General features: G+C 44.0%; 1 long non-coding RNA gene across 4 annotated transcripts in view; it reads right to left on the reverse strand.

The window, feature by feature from the left end:
- Window positions 1-21,715, reverse strand: part of LOC307181399 — a 1,189,503-nt gene that overhangs the window by 736,063 nt on the left and 431,725 nt on the right. Inside the window, exon 4 of one of the 4 annotated variants that reach the window (XR_013826675.1) lies at window positions 2,958-3,066. The exons of the other annotated variants lie outside the window; for them this stretch is intronic. This is a non-coding gene — a long non-coding RNA (uncharacterized lncRNA). Of the gene's footprint in view, window positions 1-2,957; window positions 3,067-21,715 lie in introns of those variants that run through there. 4 annotated transcript variants of the gene reach the window in all.

Consider the following 21,715-nt stretch of genomic DNA (forward strand, 5'->3'; position numbering starts at 1 on the left):
ACAGAACAGGTTCTCAAATTTAGAAAACCAACTTATGCTTGCTTAAGGGGAAAGGTGAGTTGGGGTGCTGCATAAAACCAGAGATTGAAATGAGCACAGATAAATTTCCTTAAGCCAAATATGGAATAGACAAGAGCTACTCCTTGCTCAACGAAATGGACTCAGCACCGCATATTAAACGCCTAAGAATGTACCTGACTAGTAAGTATCTTAAAACCTATGGATTGCTATGTCTCCAAAAGAGAATCAAGCATGTGTACAGGGGCATAAACGCAGCAGTGATAGGATTGGAGAGGTTCGGTGAGCAAATGAAGACCCTTTGAAGTCATATTGCATGGTACCCATTCCACGGGTTTCAACTACCCAGGTTTTAGGTATTCTTCCTTCAGCTAAAACATGCATGTGGAACCCAGAGTATGATCAACCATGTGAACGGGAGACGTGTTCAAATATGTCTCAGTTTTCCTCCCCTGGTACTCGGGTGCAACATTCCAGACACTTTACTAACACTCTCCCCTCTTGGAGAGTCAGCGCCTTTAACCTCCTGTTTGGCCAAGTTTGCAATTTCTGTGGAAGATGAACAGGAATAGCGAGAACCAATGAGAGGCTAGCTGGAGGTGTCTGGACGGGCAAATTTAACTCTCATTTCCCACCAGAAAGAGGAAATAACCAAAGGCTCAGTGTGCCGTACCGGAACCAGATTAGGGCCTGAAGCCATCCTGCGGTGTTGCGGCCAGCTCAAAAGAAAGCGAGTTGAAGAAAGGAGCTCAGGGGCACTGTAATTCACAAACCTGCAGAGTTATAAATGACAGCTATCGTCCAAAAATAGACTGAAGTAAGGCTGCCAAGAGGACTTGAAAGCGGGGCAGAATTGCAGGAAACCGATTTCAGGAGGTAGACTGGAATTGCATTGAAAGCATAGGAAAAGAGGCAGAACGTCCACAATGATGCACTTGGCCAAAAAGGGCGTATGCGTTTTTTCCTGAATATATTCAGGAAAAAACGCATACGCCCTTTTTGGCCAACCAAGCAAGCTTGCAAAGGAAATCTGCACTACAATGAAGTCTCACTTCCCCCCGGTCAAACGGGCCATCTGAAAAAAGTGTAAAATCCAGAAAGGCAGGACAGGCCATGGAGAACTGGGAGCCTTGTTATGCTGATGGGCGGGATGTAAATTGCCAACAACCACTCGGGAGAAGTGTATGGTGTTTCCTGAAACATCTAAAAAACAAAGCAACAGAACCTAGGGCACTTCCACTTATGGTCCTATAGCTTAGGGAAATTAAAATCAAAAAGACACAGCCACCCCAAAGTTTGGAACGGCTCTGTTTACAAGAACCTCGTTTACAGTACAAGTTCAACATCGCAGAAAGTGAAAAATGGATAAAGAAGTTGTGGTATTTACTTACAAAGCAATATCACTCAGCAATGAAATCTGTGTCATCAGGCCCTTAGCTGCACAATGAGTGGATTCAGGTATGATGATTCTAACTGAAATAAGTCACACAGAAAAAGAAACATCATAAGATATCAGTAATACACGGAATGTAAACTTGGCTACACAGGAACTGAATTACAGAACAGAACAGGGTCTCAAATTTAGAAAACCAACTTATGCTTGCTTAAGGGTAAAGGTGAGTTGGGGTGCTCCATAAAACCAGAGATTGAAATGAGCACAGATAAAGTTCCTTAAGCCAAATATGGAATAGACAAGAGCTACTCCTTGCTCAACAAAATGGACTCAACACCCCATATTAAACGCCTAAGAATGTACCTGACTAGTAAGTATCTTAAAACCTATTGATTGCTATGTCTCCGAAAGATAATCAAGCATGTGTACAGGGGCATAAACGCAGCAGTGATAGGATTGGAGAGGTTCGGTGAGCAAATGAAGACCCTTTGAAGTCATATTGCATGGTACCCATTACACGGGTCTTAACTCTCCAGGTTTAAGGTATTCTTCCTTCAGCTAAAACATGCATGTGGAACCCAGAGTATGATCAACCATGTGATCGGGAGACGTGTTCAAATATGTCTCAGTTTTCCTCCCCTGGTACTCGGGTGCAACATTCCAGACGCTTTACTAACACTCTCCCCACTTGGAGAGTCAGCGTCTTTAACCTCCTGTTTGGCCCAGTTTGCAATTTCTGCGGAAGATGAACAGGAATAGCGAGAACCAATGAGAGACTAGCTGGAGGTGTCTGGACGGGCAAATTTAACTCTCATTTCCCACCAGGAAGAGGAATTAACCAAAGGCTCAGCATGCCTGGCCGGAACCAGATTAGGGCCTGAAGCCATCCTGTGGTGTTGCGGCCAGGTCACAAGAAAGCGAGTTGAAGAAAGGAGCTCAGGGGCACTGTAATTCACAAACCTGCAGAGTTATAAATGACAGCTATCATCCAAAAATAGACTGAAGTAAGGCTGCCAAGAGGACTTGAAAGCGGGGCAGAATTGCAGGAAACCGATTTCAGGAGGTAGACTGGAATTGCATTGAAAGCATAGGAAAAGAGGCAGAACGTCCACAATGATGCACTTGGCCAAAAAGGGCGTATGCGTTTTTTCCTGAATATATTCAGGAAAAAACGCATACGCCCTTTTTGGCCAACCAAACAAGCTTGCAAAGGAAATCTGCACTACAATGAAGTCTCACTTCCCCCGGTCAAAAGGGCCATCTGAAAAAAGTGTAAAATCCAGAAAGGCAGGACAGGCCATGGAGAACTGGGAGCCTTGTTATGCTGATGGGCAGGATGTAAACTGCCAACAAACACTCGGGAGAAGTGTATGGTGTTTCCTGAAACATCTAAAAAACAAAGCAACAGAGCCTAGGGCAATTCCACTTATGGTCCTATAGATTAGGGAATTTAAAATCAAAAAGACACAGCCACCCCAAAGTTTGGGACGCCTCTGTTTGCAAGAACCTCGTTTACCGTACAAGTTCAATATCACAGAAAGTGAAAAATGGATAAAGAACTTGTGGTACTTACGTACAATGCAGTATCACTCAGCAATGAAATCTATGTCATCTGGCCCGTAGCAGCATAATGAGTGGATTCAGGTACGATGATTCTAACTGAAATAAGTCACACAGAAAAAGAAACATCATAAGATATCACTAATACACGGAATGTAAACTTGGCTACACAGGAACTGAATTACAGAACAGAACAGGGTCTCAAATTTAGAAAACCAACTTATGCTTGCTTAAGGGGAAAGGTGAGTTGGGGTGCTGCATAAAACCAGAGATTGGAATGAGCACAGATAAAGTTCCTTAAGCCAAATATGGAATAGACAAGAGCTACTCCTTGCTCAACGAAATGGACTCAACACCGCATATTAAACGCCTAAGAATGCACCTGACTAGTAAGTATCTTAAAACCTATGGATTGCTATGTCTCCGAAAGAGAATCAAGCATGTGTACAGGGGCATAAACGCAGCAGTGATAGGATTGGAGAGGTTCGGTGAGCAAATGAAGACCCTTTGAAGTCATATTGCATGGTACCCATTCCACGGGTTTCACCTACCCAGGTTTAAGGTATTCTTCCTTCAGCTAAAACATGCATGTGGAACCTAGAGTATGATCAACCATGTGATCGGGAGACGTGTTCAAATATGTCCCAGTTTTCGTACCCTGGTACTCGGGTGCAACATTCCAGACGCTTTACTAACACTCTCCCGACTTGGAGAGTCAGTCCCTTTAACCTCCTGTTTGGCCCAGTTTGCAATTTCTGCGGAAGATGAACAGGAATAGCGAGAACCAATGAGAGACTACCTGGAGGTGTCTGAACGGGCAAATTTAACTCTCATTTCCCACCAGGAAGAGGAAATAACCAAAGGCTCAGCGTGCCGTGCCGGAACCAGATTAGGGCCTGAAGCCATCCTGCGGTGTTGCGGCCAGCTCACAAGAAAGCGAGTTGAAGAAAGGAGCTCAGGGGCACTGTAATTCACAAACCTGTAGAGTTATAAATGACAGCTATCGTCCAAAAATAGACTGAAGTAAGGCTGCCAAGAGGACTTGAAAGCGGGGCAGAATTGCAGGAAACCGATTTCAGGAGGTAGACTGGAATTGCATTGAAAGCATAGGAAAAGAGGCAGAACGTACACAATGATGCACTTGGCCAAAAAGGGCGTATGCGTTTTTTCCTGAATATATTCAGGAAAAAACGCATACGCCCTTTTTGGCCAACCAAGCAAGCTTGCAAAGGAAATCTGCACTACAATGAAGTCTCACTTCCCCCCGGGCAAAAGGGCCATCTGAAAAAAGTGTAAAATCCAGAAACGCAGGACAGGCCATGGAGAACTGGGAGCCTTGTTATGCTGATGGGCGGGATGTAAATTGCCAACAGACACTACGGAGAAGTGTATGGTGTTTCCTGAAACATCTAAAAAACAAAGCAACAGAACCTAGGGCACTTCCACTTATGGTCCTATAGCTTAGGGAAATTAAAATCAAAAAGACACAGCCACCCCAAAGTTTGGAACGGCTCTGTTTACAAGAACCTCGTTTACAGTACAAGTTCAACATCGCAGAAAGTGAAAAATGGATAAAGAAGTTGTGGTATTTACTTACAAAGCAATATCACTCAGCAATGAAATCTGTGTCATCAGGCCCTTAGCAGCACAATGAGTGGATTCAGGTATGATGATTCTAACTGAAATAAGTCACACAGAAAAAGAAACATCATAAGATATCACTAATACACGGATTGTAAACTTGGCTACACAGGAACTGAATGACAGAACAGAACAGGTTCTCAAATTTAGAAAACCAACTTATGCTTGCTTAAGGGTAAAGGTGAGTTGGGGTGCTGCATAAAACCAGAGATTGAAATGAGCACAGATAAAGTTCCTTAAGCCAAATATGGAATAGACAAGAGCTACTCCTTGCTCAACGAAATGGACTCAACACCGCATATTAAACGCCTAAGAATGTACCTGACTAGTAAGTATCTTAAAACCTATGGATTGCTATGTCTCCAAAAGAGAATCAAGCATGTGTACAGGGGCATAAACGCAGCAGTGATAGGATTGGAGATGTTCGGTAAGCAAATGAAGACCCTTTGAAGTCATTTTGCATGGTACCCATTCCACGGGTTTCAACTACCCAGGTTTTAGGTATTCTTCCTTCAGCTAAAACATGCATGTGGAACCCAGAGTATGATCAACCATGTGATCGGGAGACGTGTTCAAATATGTCTCAGTTTCCGTACCCTGGTACTCGGGTGCAACATTCCAGACGCTTTACTAACACTCTCCCCACTTGGAGAGTCAGCGTCTTTAACCTCCTGTTTGGCACAGTTTGCAATTTCTGCGGAAGATGAACAGGAATAGCGAGAACCAATGAGAGGCTAGCTGGAGGTGTCTGGACGGGCAAATTTAACTCTCATTTCCCACCAGGAAGAGGAAATAACCAAAGGCTCAGCGTGCCGTACCGGAACCAGATTAGGGCCTGAAGCCATCCTGCGATGTTGTGGCCAGCTCAAAAGAAAGCGAGTTGAAGAAAGGAGCTCAGGGGCACTGTAATTCACAAACCTGCAGAGTTATAAATGACAGCTATCGTCCAAAAATAGACTGAAGTAAGGCTGCCAAGAGGACTTGAAAGCGGGGCAGAATTGCAGGAAACCGATTTCAGGAGGTAGACTGGAATTGCATTGAAAGCATAGGAAAAGAGGCCGAATGTCCACAATGATGCACTTGGCCAAAAAGGGCGTATGCGTTTTTTCCTGAATATATTCAGGAAAAAACGCATACGCCCTTTTTGGCCAACCAAGCAAGCTTGCAAAGGAAATCTGCACTACAATGAAGTCTCACTTCCCCCCGGTCAAAAGGGCCATCTGAAAAAAGTGTAAAATCCAGAAAGGCAGGACAGGCCATGGAGAACTGGGAGCCTTGTTATACTGATGGGCGGGATGTAAATTGCCAACAGACACTCGGGAGAAGTGTATGGTGTTTCCTTAAACATCTAAAAAACAAAGCAACAGAGCCTAGGGCACTGCCACTTATGGTCCTATAGCTTAGGGAAATTAAAATCAAAAAGACACAGCCACCCCAAAGTTTGGGACGCCTCCGTTTACAAGAACCTCGTTTACCGTACAAGTTCAATATCACAGAAAGTGAAAAATGGATAAAGAACTTGTGGTACTTACGTACAATGCAGTATCACTCAGCAATGAAATCTATGTCATCAGGCCCGTAGCAGCATAATGAGTGGATTCAGGTACGATGATTCTAACTGAAATAAGTCACACAGAAAAAGAAACATCATAAGATATCACTAATACACGGAATGTAAACTTGGCTACACAGGAACTGCATTCCAAAACAGAACAGGGTCTCAAATTTAGAAAACCAACTTATGCTTGCTTAAGGGGAAAGGTGAGTTGGGGTGCTGCATAAAACCAGAGATTGGAATGAGCACAGATAAAGTTCCTTAAGCCAAATATGGAATAGACAAGAGCTACTCCTTGCTCAACGAAATGGACACAAAACCCCATATTAAACGCCTAAGAATGCACCTGACTAGTAAGTATGTTAAAACCTATGGATTGCTATGTCTCCGAAAGAGAATCAAGCATGTGTACAGGGGCATAAACGCAGCAGTGATAGGATTGGAGATGTTCGTGAGCAAATGAAGACCCTTTGAAGTCATATTGCATGGTACCCATTACACGGGTCTCAACTCTCCAGGTTTAAGGTATTCTTCCTTCAGCTAAAACATGCATGTGGAACCCAGAGTATGATCAACCATGTGATCGGGAGACGTGTTCAAATATGTCTCAGTTTTCGTACCCTGGTACTCGGGTGCAACATTCCAGACGCTTTACTAACACTCTCCCCACTTGGAGAGTCAGCGCCTTTAACCTCCTGTTTGGCACAGTTTGCAATTTCTGCGGAAGATGAACAGGAATAGCGAGAACCAATGAGAGGGTAGCTGGAGGTGTCTGGACGGGCAAATTTAACTCTCATTTCCCACCAGGAAGAGGAAATAACCAGAGGCTCAGCGTGCCGTGCCGGAACCAGATTAGGGCCTGAAGCTATCCTGCGGTGTTGCGGCCAGGTCACAAGAAAGCGAGTTGAAGAAAGGAGCTCAGGGGCACTGTAATTCACAAACCTGCAGAGTTATAAATGACAGCTATCGTCCAAAAATACACTGAAGTAAGGCTGCCAAGAGGACTTGAAAGCGGGGCAGAATTGCAGGAAACCGATTTCAGGAGGTACACTGGAATTGCATTGAAAGCATAGGAAAAGAGGCAGAACGTCCACAATGATGCACTTGGCCGAAAAGGGCGTATGCGTTTTTTCCTGAATATATTCAGGAAAAAGCGCATACGCCCTTTTTGGCCAACCAAGCAAGCTTGCAAAGGAAATCTGCACTACAATGAAGTCTCACTTCCCCCCGGTCAAAAGGGCCATCTGAAAAAAGTGTAAAATCCAGAAAGGCAACAGGCCATTGAGAACTGGGAGCCTTGTTATGCTGATGGGCGGGATGTAAATTGCCAACAGACACTCAGGAGAAGTGTATGGTGTTTCCTGAAACATCTAAAAAACGAAGCAACAGAGCCTAGGGCACTTCCACTTATGGTCCTATAGCTTAGGGAAATTAAAATCAAAAAGACACAGCCACCCCAAAGTTTGGGACGCCTCCGTTTACAAGAACCTCGTTTACCGTACAAGTTCAATATCACAGAAAGTGAAAAATGGATAAAGAACTTGTGGTACTTACGTACAATGCAGTATCACTCAGCAGTGAAATCTATGTCATCAGGCCCGTAGCAGCATAATGAGTTGATTCAGGTACGATGATTCTAACTGAAATAAGTCACACAGAAAAAGAAACATCATAAGATATCACTAATACACGGAATGTAAACTTGGCTACACAGGAACTGCATTCCAAAACAGAACAGGGTCTCAAATTTAGAAAACCAACTTATGCTTGCTTAAGGGGAAAGGTGAGTTGGGGTGCTGCATAAAACCAGAGATTGAAATGAGCACAGATAAAGTTCCTTAAGCCAAATATGGAATAGACAAGAGCTACTCCTTGCTCGACGAAATGGACTCAACACCCCATATTAAACGCCTAAGAATGTACCTGACTAGTAAGTATCTTAAAACCTATGGATTGCTATGTCTCCGAAAGAGAATCAAGCATGTGTACAGGGGCATAAACGCAGCAGTGATAGGATTGGAGAGGTTCGGTGAGCAAATGAAGACCCTTTGAAGTCATATTGCATGGTACCCATTCCACGGGTTTCAACTACCCAGGTTTTAGGTATTCTTCCTCTAGCTAAAACACGCATGTGGAACCCAGAGTATGATCAACCATGTGATCGGGAGACGTGTTCAAATATGTCTCAGTTTTCGTACCCTGGTACTCGGGTGCAACATTCCAGACGCTTTACTAATACTCTCCCGACTTGGAGAGTCAGTGCCTTTAACCTCCTGTTTGGCCCAGTTTGCAATTTCTGCGGAAGATGAACAGGAATAGCGAGAATCAATGAGAGGCTAGCTGGAGGTGTCTGGACGGGCAAATTTAACTCTCATTTCCCACCAGGAAGAGGAATTAACCAAAGGCTCAGCATGCCGGGCCGGAACCAGATTAGGGCCTGAAGCCATCATGCGGTGTTGCGGCCAGGTCACAAGAAAGCGAGTTGAAGAAAGGAGCTCAGGGGCACTGTAATTCACAAACCTGCAGAGTTATAAATGAGAGCTATCGTCCAAAAATAGACTAAAGTAAGGCTGCCAAGAGGACTTGAAAGCAGGGCAGAATTGCAGGAAACCGATTTCAGGAGGTAGACTGGAATTGCATTGAAAGCATAGGAAAAGAGGCAGAACGTCCACAATGATGCACTTGGCCAAAAAGGGCGTATGCGTTTTTTCCTGAATATATTCAGGAAAAAACGCATACGCCCTTTTTGGCCAACCAAGCAAGCTTGCAAAGGAAATCTGCACTACAATGAAGTCTCACTTCCCCCCGGTCAAAAGGGCCATCTGAAAAAAGTGTAAAATCCAGAAAGGCAACAGGCCATTGAGAACTGGGAGCCTTGTTATGCTGATGGGCGGGATGTAAATTGCCAACAGACACTCAGGAGAAGTGTATGGTGTTTCCTGAAACATCTAAAAAACGAAGCAACAGAGCCTAGGGCACTTCCACTTATGGTCCTATAGCTTAGGGAAATTAAAATCAAAAAGACACAGCCACCCCAAAGTTTGGGACGCCTCCGTTTACAAGAACCTCGTTTACCGTACAAGTTCAATATCACAGAAAGTGAAAAATGGATAAAGAACTTGTGGTACTTACGTACAATGCAGTATCACTCAGCAGTGAAATCTATGTCATCAGGCCCGTAGCAGCATAATGAGTGGATTCAGGTACGATGATTCTAACTGAAATAAGTCACACAGAAAAAGAAACATCATAAGATATCACTAATACACGGAATGTAAACTTGGCTACACAGGAACTGCATTCCAAAACAGAACAGGGTCTCAAATTTAGAAAACCAACTTATGCTTGCTTAAGGGGAAAGGTGAGTTGGGGTGCTGCATAAAACCAGAGATTGAAATGAGCACAGATAAAGTTCCTTAAGCCAAATATGGAATAGACAAGAGCTACTCCTTGCTCAACGAAATGGACTCAACACCCCATATTAAACGCCTAAGAATGTACCTGACTAGTAAGTATCTTAAAACCTATGGATTGCTATGTCTCCGAAAGAGAATCAAGCATGTGTACAGGGGCATAAACGCAGCAGTGATAGGATTGGAGAGGTTCGGTGAGCAAATGAAGACCCTTTGAAGTCATATTGCATGGTACCCATTCCACGGGTTTCAACTACCCAGGTTTTATGTATTCTTCCTCTAGCTAAAACACGCATGTGGAACCCAGAGTATGATCAACCATGTGATCGGGAGACGTGTTCAAATATGTCTCAGTTTTCGTACCCTGGTACTCGGGTGCAACATTCCAGACGCTTTACTAAGACTCTCCCGACTTGGAGAGTCAGTCCCTTTAACCTCCTGTTTGGCCCAGTTTGCAATTTCTGCGGAAGATGAACAGGAATAGCGAGAATCAATGAGAGGCTAGCTGGAGGTGTCTGGACGGGCAAATTTAACTCTCATTTCCCACCAGGAAGAGGAATTAACCAAAGGCTCAGCATGCCGGGCCGGAACCAGATTAGGGCCTGAAGCCATCCTGCGGTGTTGCGGCCAGGTCACAAGAAAGCGAGTTGAAGAAAGGAGCTCAGGGGCACTGTAATTCACAAACCTGCAGAGTTATAAATGACAGCTATCGTCCAAAAATAGACTAAAGTAAGGCTGCCAAGAGGACTTGAAAGCAGGGCAGAATTGCAGGAAACCGATTTCAGGAGGTAGACTGGAATTGCATTGAAAGCATAGGAAAAGAGGCAGAACGTCCACAATGATGCACTTGGCCAAAAAGGGCGTATGCGTTTTTTCCTGAATATATTCAGGAAAAAACGCATACGCCCTTTTTGGCCAACCAAGCAAGCTTGCAAAGGAAATCTGCACTACAATGAAGTCTCACTTCCCCCCGGTCAAAAGGGCCATCTGAAAAAAGTGTAAAATCCAGAAAGGCAACAGGCCATTGAGAACTGGGAGCCTTGTTATGCTGATGGGCGGGATGTAAATTGCCAACAGACATTCGGGAGAAGTGTATGGTGTTTCCTGAAACATCTAAAAAACGAAGCAACAGAGCCTAGGGCACTTCCACTTATGGTCCTATAGCTTAGGGAAATTAAAATCAAAAAGACACAGCCACCCCAAAGTTTGGGACGCCTCCGTTTACAAGAACCTCGTTTACCGTACAAGTTCAATATCACAGAAAGTGAAAAATGGATAAAGAACTTGTGGTACTTACGTACAATGCAGTATCACTCAGCAGTGAAATCTATGTCATCAGGCCCGTAGCAGCATAATGAGTGGATTCAGGTACGATGATTCTAACTGAAATAAGTCACACAGAAAAAGAAACATCATAAGATATCACTAATACACGGAATGTAAACTTGGCTACACAGGAACTGCATTCCAAAACAGAACAGGGTCTCAAATTTAGAAAACCAACTTATGCTTGCTTAAGGGGAAAGGTGAGTTGGGGTGCTGCATAAAACCAGAGATTGAAATGAGCACAGATAAAGTTCCTTAAGCCAAATATGGAATAGACAAGAGCTACTCCTTGCTCAACGAAATGGACTCAACACCCCATATTAAACGCCTAAGAATGTACCTGACTAGTAAGTATCTTAAAACCTATGGATTACTATGTCTCCGAAAGAGAATCAAGCATGTGTACAGGGGCATAAACGCAGCAGTGATAGGATTGGAGAGGTTCGGTGAGCAAATGAAGACCCTTTGAAGTCATATTGCATGGTACCCATTCCACGGGTTTCAACTACCCAGGTTTTAGGTATTCTTCCTCTAGCTAAAACACGCATGTGGAACCCAGAGTATGATCAACCATGTGATCGGGAGACGTGTTCAAATATGTCTCAGTTTTCGTACCCTGGTACTCGGGTGCAACATTCCAGACGCTTTACTAAGACTCTCCCGACTTGGAGAGTCAGTCCCTTTAACCTCCTGTTTGGCCCAGTTTGCAATTTCTGCGGAAGATGAACAGGAATAGCGAGAATCAATGAGAGGCTAGCTGGAGGTGTCTGGACGGGCAAATTTAACTCTCATTTCCCACCAGGAAGAGGAATTAACCAAAGGCTCAGCATGCCGGGCCGGAACCAGATTAGGGCCTGAAGCCATCCTGCGGTGTTGCGGCCAGGTCACAAGAAAGCGAGTTGAAGAAAGGAGCTCAGGGGCACTGTAATTCACAAACCTGCAGAGTTATAAATGACAGCTATCGTCCAAAAATAGACTAAAGTAAGGCTGCCAAGAGGACTTGAAAGCAGGGCAGAATTGCAGGAAACCGATTTCAGGAGGTAGACTGGAATTGCATTGAAAGCATAGGAAAAGAGGCAGAACGTCCACAATGATGCACTTGGCCAAAAAGGGCGTATGCGTTTTTTCCTGAATATATTCAGGAAAAAACGCATACGCCCTTTTTGGCCAACCAAGCAAGCTTGCAAAGGAAATCTGCACTACAATGAAGTCTCACTTCCCCCCGGTCAAAAGGGCCATCTGAAAAAAGTGTAAAATCCAGAAAGGCAACAGGCCATTGAGAACTGGGAGCCTTGTTATGCTGATGGGCGGGATGTAAATTGCCAACAGACACTCAGGAGAAGTGTATGGTGTTTCCTGAAACATCTAAAAAACGAAGCAACAGAGCCTAGGGCACTTCCACTTATGGTCCTATAGCTTAGGAAAATTAAAATCAAAAAGACACAGCCACCCCAAAGTTTGGGATGCCTCCGTTTACAAGAACCTCGTTTACCGTACAAGTTCAATATCACAGAAAGTGAAAAATGGATAAAGAACTTGTGGTACTTACGTACAATGCAGTATCACTCAGCAGTGAAATCTATGTCATCAGGCCCGTAGCAGCATAATGAGTGGATTCAGGTACGATGATTCTAACTGAAATAAGTCACACAGAAAAAGAAACATCATAAGATATCACTAATACACGGAATGTAAACATGGCTACACAGGAACTGCATTCCAAAACAGAACAGGGTCTCAAATTTAGAAAACCAACTTATGCTTGCTTAAGGGGAAAGGTGAGTTGGGGTGCTGCATAAAACCAGAGATTGAAATGAGCACAGATAAAGTTCCTTAAGCCAAATATGGAATAGACAAGAGCTACTCCTTGCTCAACGAAATGGACTCAACACCGCATATTAAACGCCTAAGAATGTACCTGACTAGTAAGTATCTTAAAACCTATGGATTGCTATGTCTCCGAAAGAGAATCAAGCATGTGTACAGGGGCATAAACGCAGCAGTGATAGGATTGGAGAGGTTCGGTGAGCAAATGAAGACCCTTTGAAGTCATATTGCATGGTACCCATTCCACGGGTTTCAACTACCCAGGTTTTAGGTATTCTTCCTCTAGCTAAAACACGCATGTGGAACCCAGAGTATGATCAACCATGTGATCGGGAGACGTGTTCAAATATGTCTCAGTTTTCGTACCCTGGTACTCGGGTGCAACATTCCAGACGCTTTACTATGACTCTCCCGACTTGGAGAGTAAGTCCCTTTAACCTCCTGTTTGGCCCTGTTTGCAATTTCTGCGGAAGATGAACAGGAATAGCGAGAACCAATGAGAGACTAGCTGGAGGTGTCTGGACGGGCAAATTTAACTCTCATTTCCCACCAGGAGGAGGAATTAACCAAAGGCTCAGCGTGCCGTGCCGGAACCAGATTAGGGCCTGAAGCCATCCTGCGGTGTTGCGGCCAGCTCACAAGAAAGCGAGTTGAAGAAAGGAGCTCAGGGGCACTGTAATTCACAAACCTGCAGAGTTATAAATGACAGCTATCGTCCAAAAATAGACTGAAGTAAGGCTGCCAAGAGGACTTGAAAGCGGGGCAGAATTGCAGGAAACCGATTTCAGGAGGTAGACTGGAATTGCATTGAAAGCATAGGAAAAGAGGCAGAACGTCCACAATGATGCACTTGGCCAAAAAGGGCGTATGCGTTTTTTCCTGAATATATTCAGGAAAAAACGCATACGCCCTTTTTGGCCAACCAAGCAAGCTTGCAAAGGAAATCTGCACTACAATGAAGTCTCACTTCCCCCCGGTCAAAAGGGCCATCTGAAAAAAGTGTAAAATCCAGAAAGGCAGGACAGGCCATGGAGAACTGGGAGCCTTGTTATGCTGATGGGCGGGATGTAAATTGCCAACAGACATTCGGGAGAAGTGTATGGTGTTTCCTGAAACATCGAAAAAACAAAGCAACAGAGCCTAGGGCACTTCCACTTATGGTCCTATAGCTTAGGGAAATTAAAATCAAAAAGACACAGCCACCCCAAAGTTTGGGACGCCTCTGTTTACAAGAACCTCGTTTACAGTACAAGTTCAACATCGCAGAAAATGAAAAATGGATAAAGAAGCTGTGGTATTTACTTACAAAGCAATAACACTCAGCAATGAAATCTATGTCATCAGGCCCTTAGCAGCACAATGAGTGGATTCAGGTATGATGATTCTAACTGAAATAAGTCACACAGAAAAAGAAACATCATAAGATATCACTAATACACGGAATGGAAACTTGGCTACACAGGAACTGAATTACAGAACAGAACAGGGTCTCAAATTTAGAAAACCAACTTATGCTTGCTTAAGGGTAAAGGTGAGTTGGGGTGCTGCATAAAACCAGAGATTGAAATGAGCACAGATAAAGTTCCTTAAGCCAAATATGGAATAGACAAGAGCTACTCCTTGTTCAACGTAATGGACTCAACACCGCATATTAAACGCCTAAGAATGTACCTGACTAGTAAGTATCTTAAAACCTATGGATTGCTATGTCTCCGAAAGAGAATCAAGCATGTGTACAGGGGCATAAACGCAGCAGTGATAGGATTGGAGAGGTTCGTGAGCAAATGAAGACCCTTTGAAGTCATATTGCATGGTACCCATGCCACGGGTTTCAACTACCCAGGTTTAAGGTATTCTTCCTTCAGCTAAAACATGCATGTGGAACCTAGAGTATGATCAACCATGTGATCGGGAGAGGTGTTCAAATATGTCTCAGTTTTCGTACCCTGGTACTCGGGTGCAACATTCCAGACGCTTACTAACACTCTCCCCACTTGGAGAGTCAGTCCCTTTAACCTCCTGTTTGGCCCAGTTTGCAATTTCTGCGGAAGATGAACAGGAAAAGCAAGAATCAATGAGAGACTAGCTGGAGGTGTCTGGATGGGCAAATTTAACTCTCATTTCCCACCAGGAAGAGGAATTAACCAAAGGCTCAGCGTGCCGTGCCAGAACCAGATTAGGGCCTGAAGACATCCTGCGGTGTTGCGGCCAGGTCACGAGAAAGCAAGTTGAAGAAAGGAGCTCAGGGGCACTGTAATTCACAAACCTGCAGAGTTATAAATGACAGCTATCGTCCAAAAATAGACTGAAGTAAGGCTGCCAAGAGGACTTGAAAGCGGGGCAGAATTGCAGGAAACCGATTTCAGGAGGTAGACTGGAATTGCATTGAAAGCATAGGAAAAGAGGCAGAACGTCCACAATGATGCACTTGGCCAAAAAGGACGTATGCGTTTTTTCCTGAATATATTCAGGAAAAAACGCATACGCCCTTTTTGGCCAACCAAGCAAGCTTGCAAAGGAAATCTGCACTACAATGAAGTCTCACTTCCCCCGGTCAAAAGGGCCATCTGAAAAAAGTGTAAAATCCAGAAAGGCAGGACAGGCCATGGAGAACTGGGAGCCTTGTTATGCTGATGGGCGGGATGTAAATTGCCAACAGACACTCAGGAGAAGTGTATGGTGTTTCCTGAAACATCTAAAAAACAAAGCAACAGAACCTAGGGCACTTCCACTTATGGTCCTATATCTTAGGGAAATTAAAATCAAAAAGACACAGCCACCCCAAAGTTTGGAACGGCTCTGTTTACAAGAACCTCGTTTACAGTACAAGTTCAACATCGCAGAAAGTGAAAAATGGATAAAGAAGTTGTGGTATTTACTTACAAAGCAATATCACTCAGCAATGAAATCTATGTCATCAGGCCCTTAGCATCACAATGAGTGGATTCAGGTATGATGATTCTAACTGAAATAAGTCACACAGAAAAAGAAACATCATAAGATATCAGTAATACACGGAATGTAAACTTGGCTACACAGGAACTGAATTACAGAACAGAACAGGGTCTCAAATTTAGAAAACCAACTTATGCTTGCTTAAGGGGAAAGGTGAGTTGGGGTGCTGCATAAAACCAGAGATTGAAATGAGCACAGATAAAGTTCCTTAAGTCAAATATGGAATAGACAAGAGCTACTCCTTGCTCAACGAAATGGACTCAACACCGCATATTAAACGCCTAAGAATGTACCTGACTAGTAAGTATCTTAAAACCTATGGATTGCTATGTCTCCGAAAGAGAATCAAGCATGTGTACAGGGGCATAAACGCAGCAGTGATAGGATTGGAGAGGTTCGGTGAGCAAATGAAGACCCTTTGAAGTCATATTGCATGGTACCCATTACACGGGTCTTAACTCTCCAGGTTTAAGGTATTCTTCCTTCAGCTAAAACATGCATGTGGAACCCAAGTATGATCAACCTTGTGAACGGGAGACGTGTTCAAATATGTCTCAGTTTTCCTCCCCTGGTACTCGGGTGCAACATTCCAGACTCTTTACTAACACTCTCCCCACTTGGAGAGTCAGCGCCTTTAACCTCCTGTTTGGCCCAGTTTGCAATCTGCGGAAGATGAACAGGAATAGCGAGAACCAATGAGAGACTAGCTGGAGGTGTCTGGACGGGCAAATTTAACTCTCATTTCCCACCAGGAAGAGGAAATAACCAAAGGCTCAGCGTGTCGTGCCGGAACCAGATTAGGGCCTGAAGCCATCCTGCGGTGTTGCGGCCAGGTCACAAGAAAGCAAGTTGAAGAAAGGAGCTCAGGGGCACTGTAATTCACAAACCTGCAGAGTTATAAATGACAGCTATCGTCCAAAAATAGACTGAAGTAAGGCTGCCAAGAGGACTTGAAAGCGGGGCAGAATTGCAGGAAACCGATTTCAGGAGGTAGACTGGAATTGCATTGAAAGCATAGGAAAAGAGGCAGAACGTCCACAATGATGCACTTGGCCAAAAAGGGCGTATGCGTTTTTTCCTGAATATATTCAGGAAAAAACGCATACGCCCTTGTTGGCCAACCAAGCAAGCTTGCAAAGGAAATCTGCACTACAATGAAGTCTCACTTCCCCCCGGGCAAAAGGGCCATCTGAAAAAAGTGTAAAATCCAGAAAGGCAGGACAGGCCATGGAGAACTGGGAGCCTTGTTATGCTGATGGGCGGGATGTAAATTGCCAACAGACACTCGGGAGAAGTGTATGGTGTTTCCTGAAACATCTAAAAAACAAAGCAACAGAGCCTAGGGCACTGCCACTTATGGTCCTATAGCTTAGGGAAATTAAAATCAAAAAGACACAGCCACCCCAAAGTTTGGGACGGCTCTGTTTACAAGAACCTCGTTTACAGTACAAGTTCAACATCGCAGAAAGTGAAAAATGGATAAAGAAGTTGTGGTATTTACTTACAAAGCAATATCACTCAGCAATGAATTCTATGTCATCAGGCCCTTAGCATCACAATGAGTGGATTCAGGTATGATGATTCTAACTGAAATAAGTCACACAGAAAAAGAAACATCATAAGATATCAGTAATACACGGAATGTAAACTTGGCTACACAGGAACTGAATTACAGAACAGAACAGGGTCTCAAATTTAGAAAACCAACTTATGCTTGCTTAAGGGGAAAGGTGAGTTGGGGTGCTGCATAAAACCAGAGATTGAAATGAGCACAGATAAAGTTCCTTAAGCCAAATATGGAATAGACAAGAGCTACTCCTTGCTCAACGAAATGGACTCAAAACCCCATATTAAACCCCTAAGAATGTACCTGACTAGTAAGTATCTTAAAACCTATGGATTGCTATGTCTCCAAAAGAGAATCAAGCGTGTGTACAGGGGAATAAATGCAGCAGTGATAGGATTGGAGAGGTTCGGTGAGCAAATGAAGACCCTTTGAAGTCATATTGCATGGTACCCATTACACGGGTCTCAACTCTCCAGGTTTAAGGTATTCTTCCTTCAGCTAAAACATGCATGTGGAACCCAGAGTATGATCAACCATGTGAACGGGAGACGTGTTCAAATATGTCTCAGATTTCCTCCCACTGGTACTCGGGTGCAACATTCCAGACGCTTTACTAACACTCTCCCGACTTGGAGAGTCAGTCCCTTTAACCTCCTGTTTGGCCCAGTTTGCAATTTCTGCGGAAGATGAACAGGAATAGCGAGAACCAATGAGAGGCTAGCTTGAGGTGTCTGGACGGGAAAATTTAACTCTCATTTCCCACCAGGAAGAGGAATTAACCAAAGGCTCAGCATGCCGTGCCGGAACCAGATTAGGGCCTGAAGCCATCCTGCGGTGTTGCGGCCAGGTCACAAGAAAGCGAGTTGAAGAAAGGAGCTCAGGGGCACTGTAATTCACAAACCTGCAGAGTTATAAATGACAGCTATCGTCCAAAAATAGACTGAAGTAAGGCTGCCAAGAGGACTTGAAAGCGGGGCAGAATTGCAGGAAACAGATTTCAGGAGGTAGACTGGAATTGCATTGAAAGCATAGGAAAAGAGGCCGAACGTCCACAATGATGCACTTGGCCAAAAAGGGCGTATGCGTTTTTTCCTGAATATATTCAGGAAAAAACGCATACGCCCTTTTTGGCCAACCAAGCAAGCTTGCAAAGGAAATCTGCACTACAATGAAGTCTCACTTCCCCCCGGTCAAAAGGGCCATCTGAAAAAAGTGTAAAATCCAGAAAGGTAACAGGCCATTGAGAACTGGGAGCCTTGTTATGCTGATGGGCGGGATGTAAATTGCCAACAACCACTCGGGAGAAGTGTATGGTGTTTCCTGAAACATCTAAAAAACAAAGCAACAGAGCCTAGGGCACTTCCACTTATGGTCCTATAGCTTAGGGAAATTAAAATCAAAAAGACACAGCCACCCCAAAGTTTGGGACGCCTCTGTTTACAAGAACCTCGTTTACCGTACAAGTTCAATATCACAGAAAGTGAAAAATGGATAAAGAACTTGTGGTACTTACGTACAATGCAGCATCACTCAGCAATGAAATCTATGTCATCAGGCCCGTAGCAGCATAATGAGTGGATTCAGGTACGATGATTCTAACTGAAATAAGTCACACAGAAAAAGAAACATCATAAGATATCACTAATACACGGATTGTAAACTTGGCTACACAGGAACTGAATTACAGAACAGAACAGGGTCTCAAATTTAGAAAACCAACTTATGCTTGCTTAAGGGGAAAGGTGAGTTGGGGTGCTGCATAAAACCAGAGATTGAAATGAGCACAGATAAAGTTCCTTAAGCCAAATATGGAATAGACAAGAGCTACTCCTTGCTCAACGAAATGGACTCAACACCGCATATTAAACGCCTAAGAATGTACCTGACTAGTAAGTATCTTAAAACCTATGGATTGCTATGTCTCCGAAAGAGAATCAAGCATGTGTACAGGGGCATAAACGCAGCAGTGATAGGATTGGAGAGGTTCGTGAGCAAATGAAGACCCTTTGAAGTCATATTGCATGGTACCCATTCCACGGGTTTCACCTACCCAGGTTTAAGGTATTCTTCCTTCAGCTAAAACATGCATGTGGAACCTAGAGTATGATCAACCATGTGATCGGGAGACGTGTTCAAATATGTCCCAGTTTTCATACCCTGGTACTCGGGTGCAACATTCCAGACGCTTTACTAACACTCTCCCGACTTGGAGAGTCAGTCCCTTTAACCTCCTGTTTGGCCCAGTTTGCAATTTCTGCGGAAGATGAACAGGAATAGCGAGAACCAATGAGAGACTACCTGGAGGTGTCTGAACGGGCAAATTTAACTCTCATTTCCCACCAGGAAGAGGATATAACCAAAGGCTCAGCGTGCCGTGCCGGAACCAGATTAGGGCCTGAAGCCATCCTGCGGTGTTGCGGCCAGGTCACAAGAAAGCGAGTTGAAGAAAGGAGCTCAGGGGCACTGTAATTCACAAACCTGCAGAGTTATAAATGACAGCTATCGTCCAAAAATAGACTGAAGTAAGGCTGCCAAGAGGACTTGAAAGCGGGGCAGAATTGCAGGAAACCGATTTCAGGAGGTAGACTGGAATTGCATTGAAAGCATAGGAAAAGAGGCAGAACGTCCACAATGATGCACTTGGCCAAAAAGGGCGTATGCGTTTTTTCCTGAATATATTCAGGAAAAAACGCATACGCCCTTTTTGACCAACCAAGCAAACTTGCAAAGGAAATCTGCACTACAATGAAGTCTCACTTCCCCCCGGTCAAAAGGGCCATCTGAAAAAAGTGTAAAATCCAGAAAGGCAGGACAGGCCATGGAGAACTGGGAGCCTTGTTATGCTGATGGGCGGGATGTAAATTGCCAACAGACACTGGGGAGAAGTGTATGGTGTTTCCTGAAACATCTAAAAAACAAAGCAACAGAGCCTAGGGCACTTCCACTTATGGTCCTATAGCTTAGGGAAATTAAAATCAAAAAGACACAGCCACCCCAAAGTTTGGGACGCCTCTGTTTACAAGAACCTCGTTTACCGTACAAGTTCAATATCACAGAAAGTGAAAAATGGATAAAGAACTTGTGGTACTTACGTACAATGCAGTATCACTCAGCAATGAAATCTATGTCATCAGGCCCGTAGAAGCATCATGAGTGGATTCAGGTACGATGATTCTAACTGAAATAAGTCACACAGAAAAAGAAACATCATAAGATATCACTAATACACGGAATGTAAACTTGGCTACACAGGAACTGAATTCCAAAACAGAACAGGTTCTCAAATTTAGAAAACTAACTTATGCTTGCTTAAGGGGAAAGGTGAGTTGGATTGCTGCATAAAACCAGAGATTGAAATGAGCACAGATAAAGTTCCTTAAGCCAAATATGGAATAGACAAGAGCTACTCCTTGCTCAACGAAATGGACACAAAACCCCATATTAAACCCCTAAGAATGCACCTGACTAGTAAGTATCTTAAAACCTATGGATTGCTATGTCTTCGAAAGAGAATCAAGCATGTGTACAGGGGCATAAACGCAGCAGTGATAGGATTGGAGAGGTTCGGTGAGCAAATGAAGACCCTTTGAAGTCATATTGCATGGTACCCATTCCACGGGTTTCAACTACCCAGGTGTAAGGTATTGTTCCTTCAGCTAAAACATGCATGTGGAACCTAGAGTATGATCAACCATGTGATCGGGAGACATGTTCAAATATGTCTCAGTTTTCGTACCCTGGTACTTGGGTGCAACATTCCAGACGCTTTACTAACACTCTCCCGACTTGGAGAGTCAGTCCCTTTAACCTCCTGTTTGGCCCAGTTTGCAATTTCTGCGGAAGATGAACAGGAATAGCGAGAACCAATGAGAGACTAGCTGGAGGTGTCTGGACGGGCAAATTTAACTCTCATTTCCCACCAGGAAGAGGAAATAACCAAAGGCTCAGCGTGCCGTACCAGAATCAGATTAGGGCCTGAAGCCATCCTGCGGTGTTGCGGCCAGCTCAAAAGAAAGCGAGTTGAAGAAAGGAGCTCAGGGGCACTGTAATTAACAAACCTGCAGAGTTATAAATGACAGCTATCGTCCAAAAATAGACTGAAGTAAGGCTGCCAAGAGGACTTGAAAGCGGGGCAGAATTGCAGGAAACCGATTTCAGGAGGTAGACTGGAATTGCATTGAAAGCATAGGAAAAGAGGCAGAACGTCCACAATGATGCACTTGGCCAAAAAGGGCGTATGCGTTTTTTCCTGAATATATTCAGGAAAAAACGCATACGCCCTTTTTGGCCAACCAAGCAAGCTTGCAAAGGAAATCTGCACTACAATGAAGTCTCAATTCCCCCGGTCAAAAGGGCCATCTGAAAAAAGTGTAAAATCCAGAAAGGCAGGACAGGCCATGGAGAACTGGGAGCCTTGTTATGCTGATGGGCGGGATGTAAATTGCCAACAACCACTCGGG

The sequence above is a fragment of the Stenella coeruleoalba genome (assembly GCF_951394435.1).
Source record: "Stenella coeruleoalba genome assembly, contig: scaffold_80, whole genome shotgun sequence".
In the NCBI taxonomy this organism is placed as follows: Eukaryota; Metazoa; Chordata; class Mammalia; order Artiodactyla; family Delphinidae; genus Stenella; species Stenella coeruleoalba.